The 27,927-nt window shown below is 36.7% G+C and overlaps 1 long non-coding RNA gene across 1 annotated transcript in view; it reads right to left on the minus strand.

Annotated features, from left to right (window-relative positions):
• The window catches only part of LOC129214698 (uncharacterized), a 177,843-nt gene that overhangs the window by 107,163 nt on the left and 42,753 nt on the right, over window positions 1–27,927 (minus strand). Inside the window, exon 2 of the long non-coding RNA XR_008579782.1 lies at window positions 5,236–5,360. This is a non-coding gene — a long non-coding RNA (uncharacterized LOC129214698). The remainder of the gene's footprint in view (window positions 1–5,235; window positions 5,361–27,927) is intronic.

Raw genomic sequence — 27,927 nt, forward strand, 5'->3', positions numbered from 1 at the left:
GAAAGGATTGTGATCTTGCTACCCACATAGAATGGATAAGAAAGGAAACAACTATCTTAAAGGCAAGAATGAGGTTAGATTGTTTAGACTGTAACAGCTTGTCTTGCTTTTTTTTGTGAATCTTGTTTGCATGCCTACTGTGAATTTTTTGATGTTTTATTACCTCTTCAATTTTAATATCTCAGAATAATAGTATCAAGGTTTTTCCCCTCATATTTGTTATTTATTTGCAGTTTTATAATGAATTTTCACAAGTTAATTAGAAAGTTGCTTGTTTGGGGCATTTAGGGAAAGAATATGTCTTACAAAAATGATACTAAGGTTCCTTACGTAAAGGATTCTTCAAAGTTAGACTGTAGAGGAAGAAGGTAACATAGATAATATCACCTCCATGCTTCCCAAAGCCAAACACACTGAAAGAGACAAACAAACCACAAACTTCTCCAAACTTTACAGCCTTAAAATATATTTTCTTTTAATAGAATTTACCCTTATTTGATTTACAAAACAGAGCACAGGAATAATGTTGTCTGCAAGCAGCTCTATAAATATTGTGAAATGACTAACAAGAGACAAGCGGCAATGGAATCTAGTTGCTTTTATAGTCCAGGATTTGTCACTGTGAATCAGAAGGTATTGTGAAAGCGTAGTAAAGTCTGGTGAGTGATTATGACAGGCTGGAGCTTGGCAAGGTAAGCAACTCCTTTGCATTTCAGGAGTGGGCATCATATCACAATGAGGGGGGAAGAAGAAGAAGAAAAAAATAATTCAGATAAGATTGACTTCAAGTTGTTTCTCTTAATGAAAGTTTTCACGTCAACAGTCATTTCAATGCTAACGTCAACTTTTTTTTTTGAAGAAGTAGTAGCCTGTAACATTCATTAGGGATGTCATAAGCATCCCACAACATATGGTGTCTCAAAACCAATTACTTTTCTATTTAAACCATGACCTTGAATAGTTTTTAAAAGAAAGAACGAACACAGAAATAAAGCCCCTTTTGCTTAGTTTAAGGCTTAGTGGCATAGTTCTGAAATTCAGAATTATGTCAAATTGGCTTTTTGTTTCTCTTGATTTCTGTTTTTTTCCCATATTTAAAAAAGTTATGGAAGCTTATTTAAAAAAATAAAAGTAATGGTGGCAACATCTACCCTCTAAGTCTATTTGCACATTAAATGCAACATGTACATAGAAAAAGACATTTTGAAATACTTTAACCAGCCATTGGCTTGATTTGCTTTAAAGTACCTCTATTCAGGAGGCTAGCATTGAAGGTCTCTATATCCTACATAGCCTGAAGCTCTAATTCCTCTCTACGTTGCAAAAACCTCATAACCCAGATGTAAGAGAGACTCACACTGACCAGGTTTTCCTCACTGCAGCTGTCTGCTTTGTATTATTTCTGAACATTAATCTTTCCAGTTCAATCCACACAAAAAGGACAGAAAAATTTAGAAGAATCTCTTTCTAGGGCTATTATTTAGGCCCTATACCTGGCTAATTCAGGAAACAAAAGAAACCCTTTTCCTCTATATTTTGCCTTTTGAAAGCACTAACTTCACACAAGGATTATTTGGCAATACTCATTTGCCAGATAGAGATGATTTTCTTCTGTGAAGAGCTTCCCCTATATGATTTTAACAAAAGCTCCAAGGGTATTTTGCTTATGTGAAGATCTAAAAATCTGATCCATTCGACGTCAAACATGCTATGCCTCCAGAAAATAAATTCTTTATAAATATAAATTATATCTTATTAGAACTTCTACACTTGCCACAAGAATAGGGATATCACTGTGCTGCTACACATATACATATAGAAATAATACTGAGTATAGAAAGTTTATAATTACTTGCAATCTTTTTGCAAGTTCTTCCTAAAACAGTATACAATATAAACACCCATGCCTTTAATGGTACAATTACATCTGGAGCAATTAGTGTAGATAGTTACCACCGTTCTTCACTGAGCTTTGCTTAAATATCCCCCATCGTTCTTGCATTTTAATGTATTAAAATATGTAATTATGTTTAGCATATGACCATTTATTATGCACTGTCACTAGAAATCAAGTTCACTTTGAATATATTTTCTAACTGGTATTTAGAAACTAGCAGACAAAAGTTCTGGAGCTATATTAACACACAGATAAATACACTAATGTAAACCTCTGTTACCCTTTTTGATGGTGAGGAGAACATTAATTCAAGACATTCATTCATGAAAATGTTCATAATTTTCCTCTGCACTGTAAAGTAACCTACATGCTATGCAAAGATCAAACATGATTAATATTTTAGAGGAAGAAATACTGATGACAGAAAAATTCAGGGAAAAAACCCCCACAAACCCAGGGTATATACCATAAAAAAACCCCCAAAACCAAAACAAAAAACCCCGAACTGAAAGGGCTGACTTGTCTCAATAGCCATCAGCATTATTCATGGGAATAGAGCTCAACAAGAGAAGCCATCTTTTAAAATATTCCACATTTGTAGTGTTATTTATAATGTGAACTGAGCAGAAGGAGAAGCTGACAGCACAGCAATAGGAAATATGGTCATTCAAGAGAAGAAGTAATCAGCTTTCTGGGACTTCCCCACAGCCTGGGGCTTGAGAGATGTTTGTTCCACCAGAGGCTGTACTTGCGGTCTGTGACAAATCACTGCCCCCTCTTATGTCTCTGTTCACACCTAAAAAAATGTGATAAAACCTTAGCACAATAGGGAAGGGTTGCTATAAGAACAACCACATAAACAATTCAGATACTGCAGTAATGGAAGCCCTTATAAAGTTTTGGATAGATTCATAGCACAGACACAGCCAGAACAGTGCAATTTTTTATTTTTTTTAACGATACCTCCAGGGATATATATAGAGAAAACTAATTCCCATCCAGTACCACGAGGAATTGTCAGATCTACCTGACCAGCAAGACTTGAGTTATCAAACCACAGCCAGCAATGTTTAGATAACAATACTTAGCATTTAGATACTGATGTTAATTTTCCAGATGCCTTGAAAATGACATACCACCCTCTCTAGATGAGGCAACCGAGGTAGACTTCAGTGGGTAGTACAGAGCTACTCAAAAAAAAATAATTCCAACCTAACACCAAGTTCTGTGCCCAGGCTGCACCTTCAAATAGTTGTTTTCCATTTCCAGTCTATTTCACCACTTGTATATTTTCTCTGCATCTTCTCACTCCCCATAGCGAGCATAAAGATAAGCACATTGAAAGCTTGCTGAGCAAGATCAGATAGTGTAAAAGAAAAATAAAAAAATAAAAATCAAAGCATACCAAAGTCTGTTTCATCAAAGCTCAGAACCAGCTTTCATAAAATCCACAAACAAGATGATAAACAAAATATTATGAGAAAAGGAAAAATGTTACTTTAAAAGGAAAAATGTAAGATTAAGGATCAAGAAAGAAGATAGTAAAATGAAACAAATGTAAAACAAAAACAGTAGTAACTATTCTTGTGTCATGTTGTTCAGAGTAACGAGTAAGATTGTAACAAACACTGAATACAGCCATTTCAGGATGCTGTTTAATACTGGCAAAATACAGGGAGGACAGAAGAACTAACAATGTCTGACAGCAAATACAAAAAGTACGCAAGTTCAGTGCTTGGTGAGAAGGCCAGCATAAGTGATATGATTCAGCTTAGTTAGCAATACTTCTAAGAAAGATCCACATCTATGCAAGTTTTAGAGGTGGAAGACACTTTTCTGAGGGGAACTGGAATAAAAAAAAATATCCACTGGAATCTCTTACTTTTTGTGAAACAAAGAAGTCTCCTCTTTAGACCTCTGTATCATCTTTCACTGTGCTGAAGAGCCGTTGCCATGAGACAAGTGTTGCCAAATTTTTTCATGCATTTGAAGGCCCAATTTCAGCAACGATCGATTTTTGATGGTGACTTTACAGAGAGTACACAATATGCAAGTGTGATAACATACAAATTACAGAACAATACTTACTGAAGAAAACTATGAAGTACTGTACTCATTAAAATGCCTCACTGTGAACAATTGCTTAATTAATGCTCTACAGCACGTGCATGATGTAATTCTAAAAACAAGCTGCCTACATAGTAATACCCCCCAGAATCCCTAAGCATTATGTTTTATTATTTATTGCACTCTTTACCTAGACAAGACCAAGAAGGCCTTCTCTCATGAACTGTCATAATTGCTTTTGTTTTTATTTTCTGTCAGCAGCTGCGCAATGACTGCTGCAGTTCAAGGCTGAAATTCATTTTGCTTCCCCTTTTTATAGCAAGAGATGAAGTACTGCTTTCTCCCAGATGCATTTCAGCACCTCAGAAATGTCTGCATGTGATTCCACTGGGAAAAATCCTCTCTAATTGGTAAACCATTTTGCATTTCTTAAGAATGGAATGTGATACATGCAAGGTGTAGGGGCGATAAGAGAATGCTCACAGCCCACCTGGATATGGTAATGAGAAAAACCGGCACTAAGACCCCAGACGCTGCACGCAAACATACTGTGTAGCTACAAATGCGTGAGAAACAACAAGCTAAAATTAATGAATCTCATCACATACTCTGCTGCCACTCTTGTTAACAAATGAAAAATTAACCCAGGACCTTATCACTGGCACTGACATATTCTGTATCACTGCAACCTTACCAGCTGATACCCAGGGCATTGCACTGCCCCGTCCCTTCCCTTACATACCGGACACGTTCATAGACGTGGAAAAGGCCACAGAAGCACTGCCCTCATCTTCTCCACTAATATCAAATACAAGGGAGATGACTCAGGCAAGACCTTCATTCAGGTTCATTCATTTGACACTTGAAACTAGAGCCAAAGCCATCGCATTGCTTATATTCGTTTATAAAGTATCATGGATGGAGATTCAAGAAGGAGCTTGCTGAGTCTAGGAAGAAAATATAAAAAGCATGTCAAGCTAGGACTACTCAGTGTTCACAGTGACTGGGTTACAGACAAAAGTATCTCAAACCTGATGTTGCTTTCTTCTGTCAGATTTTCATGGGATATCTGTGGTCCCATCCCTTAAAACAGTCAAACCCCAGGCCTGGCCTTTCTTTAGAAGAGGCCAAAGAGCAAAAGACATCATGACCTAATCATTACCCTTCACAGAACACTCTCCAATTCCCACCAAAAGGGTACAGTAGCAATCCTGATTTGACCGCAGAGTCTCGTGAATCCCAATTCCAAAATTGTTGAAAGAAGCAGTTACCTGCAGCGAGTTGAAATGTCATGAATCAGCGTTGTATCCTCAACGCTGTATTGGGTGGACACAAAGCAGGATCTCTTCAGTTTTCTGAAACTGTCGTGCAAAGCAGATGAGCAGAAGGTCAAGTCCTAAAGGCAGAAAACAAAAATGAATAGAGATCAGATAGAAACACAGTCTGAGTTGAAGCTGCATCACCCACACTTGATAACAACCTTTTTTTCCTCCACCTTGAGTCAGCCAAAACTTATTTCAAGAAACTTTCCTAGGTAGCAAACCCCAGGAACCTACAAACTTTGCAGAATCTGTATGAAGATGTAGACACTTGGTGAAACAGAACATTCCCATATAAACCCACACAGTATACCTATACTATAGCACATAAACCCAACAGTCTGTTTCTTAAAAACAAACAGCAGAGTAAGATTAGTGTTGTGTCCTCACTTAAAACCCCCCAAGCCAGCATATTTGAAGTTCAACCAGGCACTGTAAGCAGTTACATTTATTCATGTCTTTAATAGCAGATTTTCTTCTCCTTGTATATTCCAGTTTGTTTCTTAATTCCATCAAACTAAAGTTCCTTGCCACAATTTGCATACCATTCTAAAGTACAAGATGAACATGTTTGTAAAAAAGCTCATTAAGTTATTACTTTGTGCTTTACAGTATTATGCAAGTTAAACTTGACTACTAGGGATTTATCTTAAATCTGTGAGGTGTTTTTGTGTGATGTTTCCACCTGTGTGCTCATTTGCTAAGAAACCAATGTTAATAAAGAGATACCAATTCTTTTTTCCCCTGCTGCTCAAAAACATTTTTATTTATATATGTTTTTATACACACACACAAAGTGCCATACATGCGGCAGTCACTGATTATTCTCTAATGGTTAGGAGGGTTCATATATCACAACTCTGGCATACAGATGCTATCATCTTTATCTTATGTTTTCAGAGCCCTGAGGATTTTCATTTTTTAGGTTGATACCGTAATTTCTCATGTTGTCAGTTCCAAACACGTGTATTGACAAGACTATCAAGAAGTTGCCTTTTGTGCATTTATTTTCTCTCCTTCAGTTAATTCAAAGGTTTTCAAATTACAAGAAAGATGATTTATCCTTTAAGGTGTAAATAAATTCAACAAAGACAATGCATATAAATTTATTTCTGTTATAGTACAATTAGCTGTTCCTTCCCAATGAAGCTTTATTTTCAAATGGCCTATTGGCATTCAACTCATATGCAGCTTTTTGGTTCAGGACTTCAGAAGACAAGAACTCAATGGATGACTTTGTTAGATAACTTTCTATGCAATTCTATGCTGTAGCAAAAGTATAATTACGTGTTATAAATACTGTATCTTAGTACTCTTAGTTTACTAGTCCCCATCACAGATATCATCATAATGAAAAATACTATAGGAGAATTTGTAGAGGAAAAAATATGCATTCTTCTTTCCTTTCAACAGCCAATAAACAGAAATGTATGTAGTATGTCCCCAAAACAACTCTTCAGACTAAGAATCACTGCAACATATAACCAGAGTCCAAATATCAGATTTACCAGAGCTGAAAAACATATGGAGTAGGATGCTCAGGTAGCAGAAGGAGGAGCTAGCGTAAGATGGTCAGTTGAGAAGGAGACAGGCTAGTCAAGAATAACAGCAATAATTCAATAACAAAATAGCTTTTTAGTTGGTCGTGACAATGACAAAACACTCATAATTTGTTAATAATCTTAATGTCTAACCAAGTTATTATTTAGCAGCATTAAAAATCTCACTTCAGATGAGCTCTCACATGTAATCAAATCTCCCCATTTTCCTTTCATTCATTTACAAAGGGGCGAGGTAGAGTTTGTTCAGACATGAAGCAATTTGTATGGAATAGCTTTTCTCAGTGTGAGAATAAGCCTACTAAGAGAAAAGTTTCTTGAAATTTGATTTTTATTTTCAGTGACCACATGAAAAAATGCCAGCTCTAGAGAACATTTACCACTTCCTGGTGCCTTCAATAGTCACCATTGTTCTCTGTTAAAAGGAACATCTGTAGACTTACTGTGGATGATTTCTGACCATTTAACAGCCAACCACTGTAGGCTTGTACACATATGCAAGGCAGATTCTACCACAGATGGCTATGTTTGTAATAAACAGCTGCTGATACTTATGGAGAAACTTCCAATCCATCATACCCTTGTGGTGACAATGGTTTGTTGTTTTGTTTTTTTAGAAGAAATGACAGTGGACACCACCTTGCGAGTTCATTTAGACTAAATGCATTAAATTCAATGGGAATTATTCTGTTCACACTGTCCCAGTCCAACACTGAAATGTCATCTCTGGAACACCCCTAAAGGCCTTATTTTTCAGCTTGAAAAAATGTGTTTCATACTACCATTACCTGAAAAAGGACTTCAAGTTGACTGTATTACTATTAATAACCAAGGCAGCTTAAGCTAAACAGGATGTAAAATTGCTAGACCTCTCCAAATATAGCAAGTATTCATTTTGACCAAAAGATCTTGAACACATTGCTTAAAACCAAAAATTGATTCCTCAAGCAAGAACAACAAAAACATTCTAAAGGCCTCCATCTCATGTCAGCTGTGACACACATGGGAGCATGTTGTGAACTGTATTAAGGTACAGCAGCAGCAGCTGATCCCATTATGGAAAGGGAGAGAGTCCAGGCTGGGCAGTTTGCTAGGATCAACATCTGCCTGAGTCTCTTCTTTTTGATTAAAAATCCCTGCAGTCTAAGCTAACCTCAATGTGTCTTTAAAAAGTAAGTTAAAAGGTTCCTTTAAAGTTACAGCTGTTGCTGGCTAAATCTCTCCTTTCTTGATGACATTATGCATATCTATGAGAAAGATTTCCATGCTCTCAGTGTAGAGGAAAGAACTGATGTTTCAATTATGGCTTTTAAATCTTATGTTCCAGAAAAGTTCAAATCTCTGCCACTAATATCTTTTTTCTTCACATATTCTAAAAGCATGATCAGTCTGACCTTCAATCTTCTTTGCTTTATGTACTTATCTCCTTTTTCTCCTTGTGATTCTGTATATATTCCCTTTCTGAACAGTTCATGTCCTCAATTTCCACCACAGATTTGATGCTCATAACTAACCTTTTTAGTGTTAAGGTTTGAGCCTCATGGGATGCAACCTTGATTTCCCAGCAAAAAAACCTAGAGGATCAAAGCTAGCATTCCTCAATTTGTTTCAGGGTAAACATTTACTCAGTTTTGTTTGTTTATTTTAAAGAGTGGGTCATATAATTTCCCTGGGAAGTAGAGCCTACCAAGTAATTTCATATTACTGAACTACAATCACTCTTTCATTATAGGAACAAATACAACCACCACTAAAGCATAAAAGGCACCTAGAGTAAATGGGGGGAATCACTATAGAAGATGATTTATGTAACCTCCTTTAAACACACAAACCTGTTGTGGGACACGTGTTTTTTCACTTATTTTTCTGAAGAAGGGTTTAAGTTCTCAGCCTTTAAGCAGCAGCTAATGGTGTTGCCTTAATTCAGCAGCTACATAATTCCTGTCACAGCTGTATCTTAATGAATTCTAAAAATTAGTGACTTAATCCAGCTAGTTTTGACATGTCAGTAAAGAAAACCAAACATTTCAGATTCTACATTCCTGCTCATCAAGCAGATCAGCTGAGTGGCACATTTACCCATTTAACCTGTAGGGTATTTTACAAATTGTAGAAATATTTTTATTATAGGAAAGGTAACGGAAATGTCGTGTCCTACCAAATCAATTCTAATGATGTTTACATTAGAAAAAACCTAATGATTAAGTATTAATACCTGAACAACATAGGTTATAAATAAGGTATGAGGACTGGATATTAATTTTCATATTCTGAATGCAATGTCTCTTGTGACTAAGGGATCTGAAGCATGCCATAACTTCAACGGATTTTTTATTAGTACAGTAAGTCCATCCAACTGTATGATATACTGAAGTTATGCTTGAGATACCAGTAAGTATACAGGTAATACTCAATAACACAATTAATACTGAAGCCAGCATTTCTTGGTCGCTGAAGGATTCAGTAAGTACAGGGGCAAAGCAAATCAAAAGGTGTTGTGGCAAAACTGATACCTTAAAAGTGTCTTTTGAAAGCACTAAGTGTTGCCACAAATGATTACTAGAAAAAATAAAACCATCTGAAGAGAACAATTAGATCCTTGCAAAGAGATGATGATGAAAGAGAAGAGTTTAGGGTGTCTATGCACCCATTTTGAATCACTCTTTAAGAAGTAAAATAATGATGTGTCTTAAGAGGTAAGCCAGCAGACGAACCGTAAATACCAAGACCAATGTACTGCTAGCTAAAACACCTTATTTATCCCACCCATCCTCTCTTTCAAAACAGAACAAGGTGGCAAACAAGTCTCAGAAAAAATTCCCACGCTAGAAAAACACAAACCTTCCTATTCTATATTAAAGCACTGAACAATTCTGCAAATAGGAAAATTGTCTGACTGCTGAACTGTAAGCATAGATGATGGACAGAGAAAGACAGAAAGATGTTCCCAAAAGCCTAAATCTTGTCTTCACTTAGAGTATCAACTGTGGCCCAAACCACTAAATAACCAAAAAAATTTTTTATGCATAGCAAAGACCTTGGAATAAGATCATTCAAGTATTTGTGAGCTGAAGGAGTGGACTTCCAGGTACATGTTACTTTCAAGTCACTGTTCAGCTAGTCATCTAATTCAGTATTCGAAAAGGCAGTGTCCATTCTTACTTGCATTCAGCAAGGATAGCTTTTTAAATTTAGTATCAAATTCACTGCTCAGGTTAAAGCCATGGCAAATAATCCCAAAGCAAATAACAGACATTAAGTTACATCTTCACCACAGCTGCCAGCTTGTTTTCGGGGTGGTGATGTTTTCATTTGTTTTTTACTGTTTTATGAAAAAAAAAACATACAGGTTTGGATGAATCTACTTTGTATTTGGGGTAGAGAAAACCTTGTATTATTCCCTTTCAATTAAAACACAACAGGATTGTGAGGTAAGAGAAAAGCTGGGGAATTCCTATAGAGCAAGAAGTTCACAAATGTAGCCCTTGTTCATTGTTCCCTCCCTGTAGGTAAGTGATGTTGGTGGTGTTTGTAATTATACATCTATCAGCAGCAGAACAAAACATTTAATTATATTTCTGACACATTTATTTCCATACCCTCTGCTTCCCTCAAGTGCTAGATATAATCACCTTGCTGGACTCCAGCCTGCTATAAATCACTTGCTCAACATGGTTTATCACTTCATTTATATTAGCCAGAAAACCCACAGTAAAGCTGGAAGTACCAAGTCACCCCCCCAGCAGCTACTTTATGTCCCTCTGCATGCACTCAGGCACACACCTGGATGACGTTAAAACATCCAACATCCTGCAGCAAACACAATGCTACCCAGAGCTTCCTTACTGCACCCTCTCTCAGATTAGAGCTGAGCACTTTTATTCTCCCCAGGATAATACATCAGATTTCTTTCATACGCATCGAAAGATTTTTAAGGGCTTGGAGCCTATGCAATACCATGAACTTGCAGTCCTCATTTCTTTGAATTAAAACAGGGGAGGTGACCCCCTCAAAGTTTCCATTGAAGATGAAATCTTCACTTTGTTGTAATGAAAATGTGAATTTTTATTATTAATTACTTAGAGGAGAATGTAAGGGAGAAAATACACAGCAGTTCTTTCAAATACTTAAAACTCTAGAAAAAAACCCACTATTTTCACATAATGTTTAGATGAGTAGTGACCTAAGAGAGAGAGGAGGTGACTGTTGCTTTGGGATCTGTATAAACAATGTCTACTGTGTAAACAATAAATATAAATATTTTTCCTACTGCAGTCAAACCTGAACATTATTTGGTGACAGCTTTAACAATTATGAATTTTGCAAGAGCCAATAGTAACCATAGTTATATTTAGTATGGCAGGGGCTTAAAAACACCTCTTTTATTAAAAACATCAAGCTATGCCCTTGAATTAAGGCACTCAATGCCTATGTCATCGCTTTGTTCCTAGCATCATGGTATTTGACCATATTTATATGTAAGAACAAATGAGTCACTAAGCAAGAGTTCTCAGAAATTTAAATTTCACATGGGGCATCACTTCACATCACACTGATTTTACAGATCTCATACTGGCCAGCAAGATCAAACCCAAGACATCCTAAATGGAAAATACATGTATCTAGTATTTAAAAGAAGTAATTATAGGAGATACACTGTGATTCATACTGTGCAATATTACTTAATTAGCTACTTCAGAAGGGAATTCTTCACAGTAAGAAACAGCTACTTCACAAGAATGAAAAACTTCTGGTCCCTGAACAAAAAGGCAAACAGCTCTTAAATTTCACAGGCGCATCTAGACACTACCGCAATAATTTTTACTTTTGAACCTGGCTTCATTTCAGCATTGTAATCCTGTTTCACTTGACACTCATAGAATGTGTCGTACAGAGTTCTCAAAGACCAAAATATTGGTGAATTAAGCCTCATCACTCTGCAACATCCTTAGGATACATCCTTTACTAAGAGGGGATTTGATACTGCTTTAGCATTTATGAAATGTACGTGATATACCAACACATTTTATTAACTAAACAATGCGCCATGCAGTAACTATAGCAATTGGCTATATCAAGTTTTCTCTGGTTTGCTGCAAGGCAATAATACCTTAGTACATATTAATCTGACATTCAGTTGTTCCAAAAGCTAATAAAGTACCTTGTACTAACTTTTGTACCATCTTTGTTATACATAGTTATTTATACAAATGTGATTGTACCTAGAATCACAGGAGAATAGAAGAATGAGAACCTGGGTGCCCCAAAATCAACATAAAGCTTCTTTTGGCATTACAAAACCAGCCTTCATGCAGCATGTGATACTAGATCCCATGCTGTAAACGAACAGAGAACGCCAAACAGTGCAACACAACAGTCTGCGTAAATTACCATGCCAAGGTGGATGGGGTGCTGTACCTACATCTGTCTCAACAGTGCCATGTTAAACTCTCCATATGGAAATATATAACGTCTCAAACTAAATAAACATAGATATTTTCTACAACATTTTTCTGTTTTTAAATATGCAGCATGATCATTTTCTAGAAAGTGGTATGATTTGCTAGGATTTTTGATAGCCATCTGGCTTCAAAACAATTGCATTGGTGCAGAAAATTGATTGCCAAACTATTGTCTGTAATCATCATTTAAGGAACATATGCTTATCCATTACCAGACTCTTCTTCAGTTCATCCTAAACAGCCAGAGGTTACATTTAGCACATACAGGAAAAGAGAGACACGAGCTGCAAGAAAAACTCCCAAACACCGCATGAGTTTGATATTGCTGTAGTAATGTATTTAAATGAACTATTGTACTGCTATAATCCAACCAGGTCCCACAAAAACACAGCTGCATTCACGCTTGATAAGTTATCTGCAGCATTTCTAAATCAGTGTGCTTAGTGTTCTTTATGAGCAAAACTAGGTACAACAAGACAATAAACATATATTTATATAAATCTGCATACTTTAATAAGGCAATTAATTTATAAAGTAGTTTATACAACAAGAGAACTAAAAATATATTGATGCAAACGGGAATTTAAATGCTTCGGAATAATTCAATGTCTAGTTTTCTACTGTATGCACTAAGAATATTCAGAGGTGGTGTTTTACAAAGAATATGCAGATTAGATTTCAAGTCAATATATGTAAGCAATGATTTGGTAGTTCAAGAAACTTACGTTTTCTTACCACAGCAAAAAAGCTTTGAGGAAGGAGGAACTGATCATTCTCTGGCATCAGTCATCAAGGTATCCTTTTAGAGCTCTTTATAGCTCTATGCATAGAGACCCTTGGCTTCTTTTTTTCTTCTCCCTTTTTTTCACTTAAATCTTTTTCACTCTGCTCCTGTATGCAAGTATCACTGTAGCTACAGGACAGACTTGGCCCATTTCAGGTCCTCTGGTTTCAAGACAATGATTTTGGAAGCACCTTACACTGCTTAAGCCAACACTGAAGTTAGAAGCAGCTTTTAACTTCGATCACAGCCTTTTTCCAGTTACCCCCAAACTGTTCAGTCTTGCCTCAGACCCTTGTATCTGAAGACGCATTTGCGAGACACTAATTAGATCAGGAAACCAAATTAAAATATGTCCAACAAAAATGCATATTTAGTTTTAACCTGGCTCCTTAAGTAAATGTCTCTGCTGGCACAAAGGATAGGGCAAAGTGAGCCCAGCAGCAAATAGCAGAAGTGCCACCTTCAGTACCCGACAGCATTAGTGAAACTACAGCTTTAGTAATTTGATAGAAACAGTACATACACTCGTTTGTTCAATTATGATGGCTGTGTGATGGGATTAAATGGAGCAGAGTACTCATTCTGGACTGCTGTTAAGCATTTAATTCTTCCTCAGGTATTCAGACTGAAATAACAGCAGAGTCTGCATTGACATAAACAGACAAAATAAGGAAGGCTGAGCAACGTGACCTAATTAAAATACAAAATGATTAAGACCCATAAGGAATCCCCAATAATAGAATCTTTAAGATCATCAAATGCTAGGAAAAGGCAAAAAAATTCTATTAAGTCCTAATCTATTATATCCTTCGGAGGGTCATTACATTTCCTTCAGCAAATACTAAAGATGCTTCGAGTGCCATTTCAGGGGCATTTTAGTGCTGCTTGGCACCCTGCTATCGTGCTGAAACAAACTGAAGTGACAGCATATTTTAAATATTACATGATTCTTCCCTGACCCCTTTCCCTGCTAACCAAGGACCACTGGCAAACAGACTACATCTAGAACATACTGGGGGAGGGCAAAGGGAGTGCAAGATGAAAAAATAGATAAAAAGAAAAATCAAGAGACTTCTTGGAAAATGTCAAAACCTCTGAAGAATTTCCCATTTTGCAAGTTTCTCAATACTGCTGTGCTCAGAAGCCCACTGCATCAAGTACTTGGGTTTGTTACGCTAGGGAACATCCATCTTTTAGATGGGGAGAATGCCATACAGCTGTATCACAGCAGGGTCATGAGATTTTATTATCTGTCAGGTGCTCTGAGCTTCTCAAATCAAAGACTTCATATACGTAGTAAGTCACTTACAGACAGAAAGTCACCTGTTTTTTCTTGACTTTACTACAAGAAGTCATGACCTTTTCTAGTATTTCAAAGCAGTGCCTAAGACAGAGCCACATCTTTTCCAGCAAAAGTTTAGTCCCTGCTGCACTGTTAAAGGTCTTTCCCTGCAATTACAAATGTCTTTTTGCAATTTGAATAGCTTTGTATTTAAGCTCTCTTTCCATTGTTTCATTCACCTACAGCATAGGCCCAGTAATAGAAAGACAACAGAGAAGTATGTGCTGAACATGTTTAGGTTACAGACTAGCAAGCTTACTTAAAATGGGCTGACTATAGTAAGAGATAAATAGCTATGTGTGTAACCGGATGTGCAGCTGAAGAATAGAAAGGCATAAGGAGTTACAGCAGGGCAGGAAAAATGTTAGCTATACGTGCAGAAAGATCTACAACATTGTTAGACTCCAGTTGCCTTCCTACCCCACCACTCTTTCAGAAGAGCTTCTAAATACTTGAAAGCATGATCTTGTCTAAAATATTAAATGCTAGAATGGCTCTTTCTTCCACCATGTGTTTCAATCACAGCAGTAAGATTAGTGCCCTCTTTGAAAGCCCTTATAGTATTTAAGAGCTAGATGGGGAGTTTCAGGAAATGATTGCAGTTTTCAACATGGACTCTGAATTGGTGTTGAGATTTGAATAGTGTTATTTTCTTTATTTTTTGCTCTGCAGTTTCATTTATGTAATTATATTTAAAACACACATAATTGGAACTTTATAAAACTCCCTACACACAAGATATAATCAGGTATATGTGGTTTGCTATGACCACATGTATCACCTCTAGAGTTCATAGAAAAATAGATTAATTTTATCACTTTATCCCCTATCATTTTCTTCCCCCACGCCCAAGGGCAGACACATATATTTTCATGGCAGAGATTTTCTCAGATGGTCCTGCATTAGCAGCAGCAGCACCGAAGGTGCCTTCATCCTACAGCATAGGACCAGCAGATAAATCCTGTACAATCTACAAGTGGCATAATTGAAGAGAGACAGGGGAAGAGGAAAGTTAGAGCTGAAAATGTGTATGCACTCATAAGGAAAATGAACACTGCTAGACAGAGAAGCACTATTGTGTGGTCACCAGAGGCTCTAAATACCAGTCTGGAAGCACACTGGCTTATGATTGTTCTCATGACCTGTGAAAGACAGTAGCATTCTAAGCAAGACTTGGACACATGGCTCCAAGTTGTCCTTAAAATAGTTAGTTCCAAAAATGAAAAATAAACCCATCTCACAAGCTCCCCAGAACACACAGCTTCAATTCTGCAAGACCACTTTCACAGCCATTCTGCACCACCCCCCCTCCTCGCCAAACACTTCACCTTTTCAACATGGGCCCCATGTTTATCCTGTCTTACTCCTCCTTATGCCTCTTTCTCTCCCTAAACCCAGATCCCCCACCCTTGGATTATCTACAGGCCATGTCATGTCTCCATTTCCTCAGCTTCCCACTCCCCTGTCCTTATTTCACAATCTTCCTTGGAAAAATCAGATTCCAAGACTGTTTGAGTGTTGCAGAGCATCCAGTCAGCTAATCCACTCACTCACAACCTTCCCATGCACAGTACAGATCACCTGAAACACAGTGATCCAGCCTTGATAAATTGTAATTTATCAAGATCATTAGTGCTATCTTTATTACATTATTCTGTTGCAGAAAACAGTTTGTTTACAATTTGCTTTAACATAATCCGTATGGTTATTGCTAGTAATGCTAGTTCAAGAATTATTTTTATAAGCTTCCTAGTTCTTTTAGATTTTACATTAGATTAGAATCAGATTTAAGCACCCTATAAAAGAACCTGTCCTCCACAGGGAACTACCAAATCATGGACAAGAATTGTAATGAAGAGGATAAAGAAATTACCCTCTTACCATATAAATTGGATTAGAAAATCACAAGTTTATCATGCAGGCAGAGATGTACCTTAGAATTTTAAAAGATGCAGATTCTTCAAAGTCCACAGAAGAACAAAAGAGAATGGAAATACACATCATTAATTGCTTTATGGAATTCTCGCTTCACATTCTGTGTTGGTTTTCCCTTTAGCACTGAAACAGTGTTTTAGTTTACCAATACAGCCTCTAGTTTCAAGTTTAGTCTTATCTAAATCCACCTGTCATATGTATTATTATTTTTGCCTCAATGACTACAGGTGGTTTGCAATTATCTTATAGATGGCTCCATACTCGATGACAAATCAGCAATGGAGTCAATGATCTTTGATAAAATTCCATGTGAATGCAAAAATGTACACAGTGTACAAAAAGCAGTTTGTGTTTTAAACTATTTCTCCCTTGATTACACAACAGTACTTTTTTCCTCAGTAGTTTTCTGCTCTCTTCACTAATTAAAAAAAAAAAACCAAACAGGAAAAAAGAGAAACAAAACACCCACCACAACACACAAAAGATACTTAGCAATTAAATTATCTCACTGAGGAATTTTGCTGATTGTTGTCTTGGGCCTTGAGTGAAAGAGCTCAGGCAGAACCCAGGACCTGCTGTCAATTTATCCATGACACCTTGCAGTGGCTTTCATGCAACACGCCGCCGCTGCCAGCGCTTTGTTTACTTCTCAACCTGAACTCTTTCTCTTCTCAATCAAGATTCTCATTAAAATATCACATAGCGGAGGATCTCCATCCGCATCATTTGTATCCCCAAGTACCATTTTGACTGTGTATGAAGAAATCAATGTCTGAAATTATGCCCTAAACCCTAACTGAAAAAGAATAGGGTTAATATGCAATGAGTTACAGAAGAAATAGGATAAAATTAAATATTTAGTTTTACATTAAGATCATTGTTATTTTAATCCTTTTCATAAAGTGGTTCTTAATTACTTGAATATATATTTCACTTCAAGAAATATTTTTTAATTTAAAAAATCTCAAGTCAGGACAGGACTTCTAATGCACAGGGTGCTTTACCCTTCTCTTGCTACCGTCACACTCAACCTCTGAAGTGCACCTCAGAGGCTCAATGTGTGTCATCACAGAAATGGTATACACACTAAAGAACTTGAATAAATGCATTTTTCATTAGAGATAATGGATTTTTAATTCAGTGGGAGTTAGATCAGACAATAACCGAAAAGCATGGGAATCAAAGTTCATGAAATACAGATTGAACTAACCAACATACAGCCATAAAGTTAACCACTAGAGAACTCTAACTCTCATAAAATCTTCCTTTGCTGAAAAGTTGGGATTACTTATGCTTTCAAATCATCTAGAAGACTGAAGAGCATAAATTATTCCACCACACATTGGCAGTTAATTTATACTTACTCAACTGGCTTCAGATCTGATTGTTTCAGGTGGCAGAATAGGAAAAACTTTGATGTTTGACTAAATCTTAAAATTTTGCCATCTGTTCACAAGCAATTTGCCAACAGAAAGATGCCAAATTTCAGTTAATAGTTGTCAGGAGTTGCTCGCTCTATTATTGATTGTGCGTGACCATAAGACAAAAGCAGCTCATGACCTGCCTGGATTACAACTGACAAATAACCAGACTCACACATATAATTTACAGAGGATTTCAAGTGGATAAAATAAATACACAGCAGTAACAATGCCAGCCCTCCCACATATTCAGATAAATAAGCAAACATTTTATTCTTACAGTAGAATGAACTGAGAATGTACCTCTTCACAAAATAAGGAAATACTCGCACTCGTAATGTTTCTGACTTCAGAGGAATTGCTTCTGTGAATAAGGAGCCAGGGCCGTGAATAAAATCTGAACAATCTGAACCACCAAGCAAAAAATCTACTTGCCAAGTGCCTCCACTGAGCTGCATATGACTACCCAGCTTGGCTTAGTTTTTGTGATATAAGATTTCTTTTCATTCACAAATTCAAGTGAGTCTCAGTCATGCTGGCTCTGCCAGGTATGTCCAACAGAAAAACCTGAATAGATAACAGTACCCCAAACAACTCAGTGTAGTATATGCAAAGGTATCTTCAGAAAAAAAATACAAGGAGAATGCAGTCTACTTGTTGAAAGTATTCTCCTCTCAAATATTCAAAATGTAAAGATGGAAAATAAAAATATTTCCCAATGTAAATATGTTTCAATTAAAGTGGCTTGTGCACTTTATTGTGAAGGAATTAGAATCCTAATAAACCACCCAAATACAAGAGAGGGACTGGACTGTTTCTAAGACCATCACAACAAATACTCCATTTTTAGTTTTTGCCAGCTGGCTTATACATTACGTAATCTTCTAAGCTGTTAGAGCATTTCTAATGGTTCAACATTCTTAAAATCAAATTACACTAATTATAACAGGGACTTAAATTATAATTTAGCTAGAGAACAAAATGTTACCAAAAACTGGATACAGAAAGACCCTTTAGATTTCTAGGCTCAGGAAGAAATTCTCACTCATTTTAACTGAAGTTTTGGTCAGCAAGCAACATGAAAAACAGCCACAGAGTTTAAAATATTAACCTTTCTCTATTCACAAGGCTTCCAAAATTCATAATATGTTTACTCATTGAAGAAATCTGCGCTGCCCTACCCCCCAAAAAAGAAAGACTTAATTAATTCTTCAGAAATCAATAAGTGTGAAAAATAATGAATACTGGTGGTAATTGCTTCCAAAGTTCTAGCCAGATGACTTTGAACTAAGTTGTTTGGAGCATCCTTAATCGCAACTAATGCTTTCCAAAAAAAAAAAAAAAAAAGAGTGAATTAAAATGGACAATTGTTCATTCAGATGAGGACTTCTCCTCTATTTAACATTCTAGTCAGTTTTACAACTGTGAATAAAAATATAGACAGGGCAGAGGACAACTACTGCAACACCCAAATGAAACTAACTTCTAAGATATCTGTCATTTTACTGGCAAGTGGTAGCAATAGTAGCATTCTTCCACACTCCTGAAAAGTCAGAAAGCATCAGCTTTAAGCTCCTTAACAAAAAAGCTTCTTAAGAAGTATAAGTTTTACTCAATTCTGACAGTCTTCCCAATAACAGGAGATAAAGACAGCACTGTACGCATCTTTGAAGGAAGCACTCTTTAGCAATACCTCTCAAGCCCTTCTGGCTCTACACCAATTAATTGAAAACAGGTACAAGTTAAAAATATTTTGTCAAATCACCCTTTGGCTGCTTGCAGGCTCCACTAACTATTCTGAACATGGTAATTCACCCAGACTTCTGCTTAGCCTATATGCATATGTGAACAGATAATTATCTTTACACCTGCTGTACATATTAATACCTGTACTGTACAGTAATACAATATTAATGTACAATATAGGTAGATTTTAAGGTACAATAGACTGACAGCTTAATAAAGACTGCATTAACAACAACAAAGTCTATCTCAAAAAGCACATTTTGAATATATAAATTTCAGAAAAATCTTGACAACAATACAGTACTCCTTTTGGCATTATTTTAAAGACTTCCTCATAGTCTTGTCCTCACATGGTGACCACCACATGATTTCAAATGTTTTAGGTATCAAAAGCATTACAGAGTCAAAGTAGTTTATTAATTTTTATATATATATATAATTATTTTATTTTTTACTTGAATATTGCAGTGGCTGCAGAGTGAACTATTCCCATTTCAGCTCCAGTTGATTTACAGACAGAACCATTTCTTTTCATACAGCAGTAGTAGCAATTACAGAAAAAAGGATGGAAAAACCCAACCAACAAACCCACCCCCCCACCCCACCCCCCAACAAAAACCTCAAACAACCACAACCCAATAAAAGATCAGCTATATCACAAGGTTTTGGTTAGGCTGGCAATCTATTTTACCCTGAAATCCAAATTTGGGGATGCAGAGATGAGGGCAGATGTGAACTGAAAAAAAAAAACCATAAGTGACAAAGCTCAATAATGTTACCTCTTTACCAAGCACAACTGCTTCTTCTTATCAATTGCTTAAGGCCCCAGAACACATATTTAAGACTTGTTACTAGCTTTAAGTGCCCTTTAAATCACTGAAGACACTCTTTAGGACTAGGATCTCATAGGCAGTTCTTCCTTCATCAATCAGATCCTATTGTATTTGACAGCTATTGAATAGCACATATAATAGTTCACCAAGTCTGAAGAAAATAAATAAAGTGTGCTGAGGTCAACACCATGATAACAAGACTATAGCACATACAAACAAGCAAACCCTTCAACACAAAATGACCTATAAATTTAAAAGATTAGAAAAAGATGTAACACTGGGAAAATCTGGAAAGCCTAAAATTTTACCCCTTTGGTATTCTTCATTAAATGCTGTCACTACCACATTGACAGATGATGTATCGGATGGTAAATCATGTTGGAAATGGACTATAAAAACAACTTGTTTGTGCAGTTATGGAAACCGTGCATTTTGGAAGTGTGTCATTTTACTTCAAGGCATATAGCCAAAACACAATTAGCAAATTTAAAGTTATATTGCAACTGTTTATAAAGAAAAACAGCTCAACATTCAGAGTATGAACAGTTTGCAGAAAGTATACGGTGAGCAAGTTTCCTCTTCTTGCCTCTACAGGTAAGGAAACAATTCTGATTTGGGAATTAAAAAAAACAAACCACACGCACCCCACAACTTTATGGGGGAAGTCATAAGCATACAACTGCTTTTTAAATAAAGGATATTATTAGATGGTGGCACACTGTGGGGGCTTTGTGGGGTGGGTTTTTTCTTTGTGGGGAGGGTATTGTTTGTTTTCTTTGTCTTTGACAAAAGATTGACATTCAAGATTGAGAATTCAACTTTTAGGGAGCTGGATCTTGCTCTCAATTCAGCACTGAAGCTGAAAATCACTGCACACACATGTGTATATCACATGAGAAGGTGTGTGTGTACATATATGTATGGAATTTTACTACAGAACCATTTAACATACTATTTCCAAGTACTAGGAAGACAGAAAAAAGCCACTGCTGCGCCATTGCCCACCTCCTTTTTTCTTTCTTTTTAAATCTTTTTCCTCCACAGGGACCTATTTACATACAGCTTTCAATTTGCTGGAAATCTTAAAACAAACATATGCACAGCCTGCAAATTGAGAACATCCTCAGTGAAATGGAACAAGAATATGGTCTGGATGTACAGCCTGTTTTTAAAGTAAATGACAAGGTCAGAATCATTTACCAAAAGGGTCTGTTTAATCATCCTCTCAAAGCACTTAACATTTTGTTTAACTTACAGAAGAACAACAAATAACCCAGGGAGAGGGGAAAAAAAAAAATTGTTGTTTATTGGTTTAGAAGACTGACTGAACAGGATTGCTTGATACTCTGTAAATAGGAAATCTGACTTCAATCCATTGAGCTGGACACAGAAACCAAAGAATTAAAAATGCTACCCATAAGAGTGGATGAGAGAAAACATGAAAGGCATACTTAAGTCTTTATGTCAGCAGCGTTTGAGAATATCTGTGTCCCCTTAGCTCATTTGGTGCGTCAGTAAGACACATTTCCGGTGAGTCAGCCACTAAGAGTTAGGTGATGCCACTTCCCAAGAATCACCTGAGCCTCATAAAACATTATTTTGTTATTTTAGGTGTAAGTAGTCCAGAATTACATAGTAACTTGATTCAAAGGATTATTAATCAGTTGCACAGTGGCATAAAGCTTTGCAGAATGATTACAGACAATGAATTCTTCCAATGCTTCCAGATTCTCAAAGTTTCACAGTTTCCAGATGGTTCATCAAGAACACAGACATCACAGCTCTACTCAGGCTTGTAGACAGACTGAAAGGAGTAAAAGCAAGCAAGCAGGGCAGCACAAGCAGAATTTGATAAAGCAAACCTAGATCTTTCAGCAGTCACTGATATTACTACTCCAATGTTTTAGAATTTCAAGCAAAACCCAGAAATCTCCAATCACATCTTATATCACAAAATTAACTGTCAGTTTTGCATGCTGCTGTCATTTGTGTCAATAGTTGTTCACCAAGCAAAGACAATAATTTCTTAGGGTGGCACTCACTATTTGTTTCCATTAACTATACATTTGCCCACGTAAAAACAGAAGAACTTGTGAGGATGTGGATGGCTACAGTGTGAAAATACAACTTTCCTGTATCTGGTAGGTGGCTTTGACTCACTTCATGTTATTTCTCCCCACAGCCAGAAAACATAAACAGCCATGAACCTAAGGGAAAGGCATTATGTCTAAAGTTAGAACCAATTCTAATTGGTTTTTTCTAAAATTAAAAAAAAAAAATCACAGAAACCACCCATCGAACAGACAGGGGCCACTCCTTTAAAGGTAATGCAAACTCACTGGTACATAGAGGGTCAAAGACACTAACCATTTGCATGGCTGAGCTGAGAACAGACTGAAGATCTCAATGGCCAGCTGTCTGCCTACAGCACTTTCCTTTTTACAGAAGAGTTACAAGCCTTTGAGAAATGGGCTCTGTAATGAAAATGCCAGCACAGCCTAGACTACAGCAGCCCTCAGATGTGCTACTTTAATGCAGGAAATTACAATGTGCAAGAAAACGGTACACTGGGGAACCAGTGAAGATGATTAGTGAAGCTTGGCATGAAGAGTAAGGCAGACACCCTTTTGGAGGAACCTACTCACTGGCAGATTTATTGTATCATTGTATCAGTATTCAGATGACATTAATTATAGCCTTATCAGCCACAGTATATTGTACTCATACCATGTTTCACCATGGTGACATTCTGACCATGAGGTATATCAATGCTGTTGTGATGTCTGTCACATATTACCTGTAGTACCCATACAATTCAGACCTTTTCACAGAATATATAAGTTGCCTAATTTTGTCATTAGTAAGTCAAAGTCTTCGCCCAGAATTTTCTTGATTTGTACAAGATAAACTTCTATTATAAGAGTGCTTTTGACTACAAAATCATCAGCAAAAGATTTAAGTTAATTGCCACTGACTGGACGTGAAAAGCTGTCAGTCTTCATCGATTTTATTTTACAGGTGAATGACAAAGCAGTGAATCTGACTGCTGGTTACATTGAGAAAGACAAATAAGATGCAGATTACACTTTTAAAAAAGCACAAGATGCTGGCAAAATAATAATTCACTATTAAACTGCATTCTTTATTTTAATTACACAACATGACACAGAATATACTTAATATTTTAATGATCTGCATTGTGACAGATATTTATCATGCACACAAACTCGTGTGGCCAGGGCACCTTTTCTCTGTCATCTTTAGCAATTGTGATCAGTGATACTGAACAAAAGCTTTCTCAAAACGTTTATCTTTAGAAAGTGTAGCAAGACAAAAAAAAAAGATTTTTAAACAATAGATATCCCACTTTATATCTCACTTTCTGTCAAGCTAACTTAAATATGGTCTTTTAATTCACAGGAATGGAACAGACTTAATTACCTAATCATGCAAGAGGAACACGGCTTGTTGTTGGGGTATATTTTTCACTGCTGAGCTAATTTAGGTAATTGGCATCTGGATTTGCCTACTCCAAGGTTGAGCAGCCTTATACCAGAGAATAAATAAACGTACATTCATTGCTAGCAGTATGGGACCCTTGGTGTCATTGCTCTGAGCCACTCAGCACAGGTGTTTGGGGAATGAAGTGGAACATGTTGGGAATGGGATATTCACAGCCTAGCATTAACTATTAACAAATACATTCTTTTCTATATGTAGCTCTGGCATACACCTAGGTTCCTCTACAATGCAGCTCAGTAACATGAATTCTCCGGCACAAAGAGACAGGCAACACACACTACCTGATCCAAACCCTACTTCCACTTTTACGTAAAGACACCCTAAGAGTGTCTGGGGTGTGAGTCTTACACATTCACCCCAACTGTGAGCTGCCAGTGAGCAATTCAGATAGAAATATAATAATCAGCATAATTCTTCTCTCATAAATACCTAAGTATATACAGTCATTCTCTATAAACATATACACAGATACCCTACATTTACATGTTAATGATTGACTGAATGATGTTACCAAGGAATTGTAAGAACACAAGGAGAACTTGAAGTTGTATTCAGGGATGACTTTCTGATTATTTCTCATCATACTCCAGTCTCAGAGAGCAGTTCCTCAGGATTAAGACTCAAGGGTGAAATTCTTACCCCACAAACAACTAAGAAATCTTTGCTACTGGCTTCAATAAAGGCATGACATGACAGTTGGTAAAGTAGGATGTTCTTCTCTAAAACCTCCTTTCCCCATTTTCTGATTATCTAGTTGCTTATACCCTTTTCTCAGTGATTTGCTATCTTAACTCCCCACACTTGGGACTATTCAGTGCATGGCTGTGTCAAGGAAACCACACATTTCTGTATTGCATATTTTGAGACACATTGTACTTAAACCCAAAAAGATAGAGGGAAAATTCAAAACAATGAAATAAAAAATTGAAAGGCTGCCATATTGTTAGAAGCAAAGGAAAGCATCCATGCCATCCAGAACAAGATGTTAAATGCCTGAATAATGAGGAAGCAGGAATACTGTCATAGATTTTCCTGCTAATAAGAAGAGACCATCTTCCAGAAGACTGCCCCAAAAATTATTCCATTCTTATAAAAGAGGAAAGCCAGCTAAATCATGTGTCAGCTATTCATGCTACCTATTTTTTAGGAAAATGCATTCCATTGCTTAGGACAAAGTATTTTATAATTCATGCTCTTGATGGGAAAAAAAATCGCATTTCCTTAATCAAGTTGTACATCTAATCAAATCATTAATTACTTTTAAAGACTGTTACATGAAGATTAATCCTTGTTACATACATATACATTTGGAAGATTATAGTCTACAGAAGTTTGAAATTAAAACCAAAAAAACCCCCCACAACTTCTTTATTTACTTCATGCAGCCATTCTGAAACAAAAACGACATGAAGATGAAGGAGGAAATTGCTCCAAGGAACTCCACATAACTAAGATCACAAGAGATCTAAGCAGTGGACAGGATTTGTCTGTTAAGCCTTTATTCAAATAATTTATAACAAGACTGATTAACATTGCCTTTTTGGATGTAAATATAGATAGAGCTCTGAACAGAAGGATACAGCGCCAATTCAAGAAATCCTTGCCAGTTGGATTTTGCCCGAATAAGTAGTGAAGGACTCATTTCCTGAGAAAATTTTTGATTTAAGAAAAGCATACACTCTTTCATATTCTAAACAAATATTAAAGTGAAATAGTAACTTAATGACTTGTTAATTATTGTCTTAAAGGTTTATTTCTGGTTTGAAGCTTAGAAGTCATAAGCAAAGAACTGAAAAGAATTAATCTGAGAGCTGTTGGTGCAAATACATCATAGATTGTATTAAACATTAGAGAAACCGTAAACAACAAAGCTTAGAGTCTGCTAGCCTATATATATGTACTTTTGAAAGATAGATAGGACATACTGAATTGTTTCAGCAGCAATAGAAGAGCCTCCTTTAGGGTTTGATCTTACATTCATTGAAGTAAATAGCTAAGTCCCCATTGACTTCAATTGTGCAGCATCAGGGATTTAGGAACTATTGTAACTCATTCAGTTTAGGTTTCTAGATACATTATTCACTACAGACATTAAAGACAGTTTAAAATAGGGGGGGGTGTGTGAAATCAAACTAGTAATCTGTTCAGTGGGAACACATTTCAATGAAGAACATAAAGAGCCCTTACTGTTTTCACAGCTGTAAGCTGCTGGGGAAGCCCCAGTACATTTTGTCCTTAGCATCTCAACTCAGCTGCAAAAGGATTTATTTTGGAACATGCCGCTGCAAAAGTGGCCAATTAAAACAGAGTTCTGGTTAGGTATTTTGCATATGGATTAGAGAAATACAATCAGAATATGATGCAGAACACATTTCTCCATAAAACACACTGATGTACTCATGATGCACAGAATTACGTACATGTCTGTAATCCCGTACTGTCCATGACCTCCAACCTTTTACCAAAAGGCAACTTTCTTGCCTTTACATTAAACTTCCCTCCCCTCCTTTTTTAACTTTCATCATATAACTGCTACCCTTCATGCATATTTTTTCCCTTTTACATCATCTTTTTTGGGTCAGTTATGTAAGATCGTGTACTGTCCTGTTTGCAATATTTTATTAAAATCCATGTGCAATAACAGCAATAAAACTAGGCAAAGCATTAACCTACTGTGGCTGGGCATCTAGACCAGTGCATTGGGTTTGAATTCGGTGCTGTCACTAGCATCCTATTGAATAAGAAGTGGTCATCAAATATTTCTGAAAAACAAATCACAGATTCCATCACATGTTAAGCTTAAGAAGAATGCAGCAGGGAAGCAAAGAAAGTTTATGTTGTGACTTTTGCTTTATGTGATAATTGCAGTGATTGACAAGAGTCTGAGAAACAAGAAGGAAGCTATGGAAGTTTATAATGCATTGACATTTACAGGCAAGGAGAACTGTCACAATTGTCAGACCTTTAATAAATACGTTAACTTTCCGACTCTTGCAATAATGAGATCTCTTCTACTTTCTGATATTTTGTTATCAAAACTCCATTATCTGTCCTTCCCAGCCCAACATACAATAAAGCATTCACAATGAGCCACCTTTTTAAACGTGATCAAAAAAATCTGACATTTAAGGCCTGACTCTAAGGTGGTCTGAGCACCAGAAATGCTTATTGAAGGGAAACCTCAAAAGCTTCAGAGTTTCAGTTCTGCCTTGCTCTTCACATTGATATCCATGAAGTAGGATTTTCCACTTTACAGGGACAGAAATGTGTTTGGGTTAGTGCTTAGACACTGTTTAATTTAGGGTTAAATGCACTAGTTGCTTTGCTGACAACTATACCTTTGAAGAAGAGCCGAAGGACTGATAAAAAGCATGCTTTGCTAAAGAGTATCCTCGAAGGAGAGCTGAAAAACTGATAAAGAGGAAGCATCCTGCCCCAGAAGCGCCGAGAGCTGGGTGATTGCCAGAGAGGCCTGAAGTCAACAGGAATCGCCAGTAACCACGGGATGGGAAAGGTGACTGGAGGGGGCAGGTTTGCCACCACCTACCCAATTAAAGGACTACACAAATTACACCCCCCAAACCCTCAAGGAGCATGCCTGCTAATTTAAAGATGCTTGACCAAGAGTAGATGATGCAGTAATTAATAACCAATTAGCATAAATTTAGGCAGGTTTTTCTAATCCTGTAACAAGATAAATGTGGTAGATTCTGTGTGTGGTGTGCTAGCTTTGTGGAATTACCACCTAGCACCCATCTCTGCGCAGACATGAAATAAATAAGATCTCTCTGCTCTGTGTGTATATTGGCGTACTGCACACCGGGTAAACAATCCCACTTTTGGGACAACAACATGGGCATGCATCCTGTGGCAGATCAGCAGGCATTATGCATGTAACAAAACAGAATTTTGTTCTGCAAATCTAGGTTTGCATTTCCCCAAGGTTTGACCTATTTTTTTGTTTCAGTCATCCCTCACTTTCAGTGAAAATCCAGGAATTAAATCAGCATCTTACAGAATCCCTAAAGTAGTTACACTTT

The sequence above is a fragment of the Grus americana genome, chromosome 18 (genome assembly GCF_028858705.1).
Source record: "Grus americana isolate bGruAme1 chromosome 18, bGruAme1.mat, whole genome shotgun sequence".
NCBI lineage: Eukaryota > Metazoa > Chordata > Aves > Gruiformes > Gruidae > Grus > Grus americana.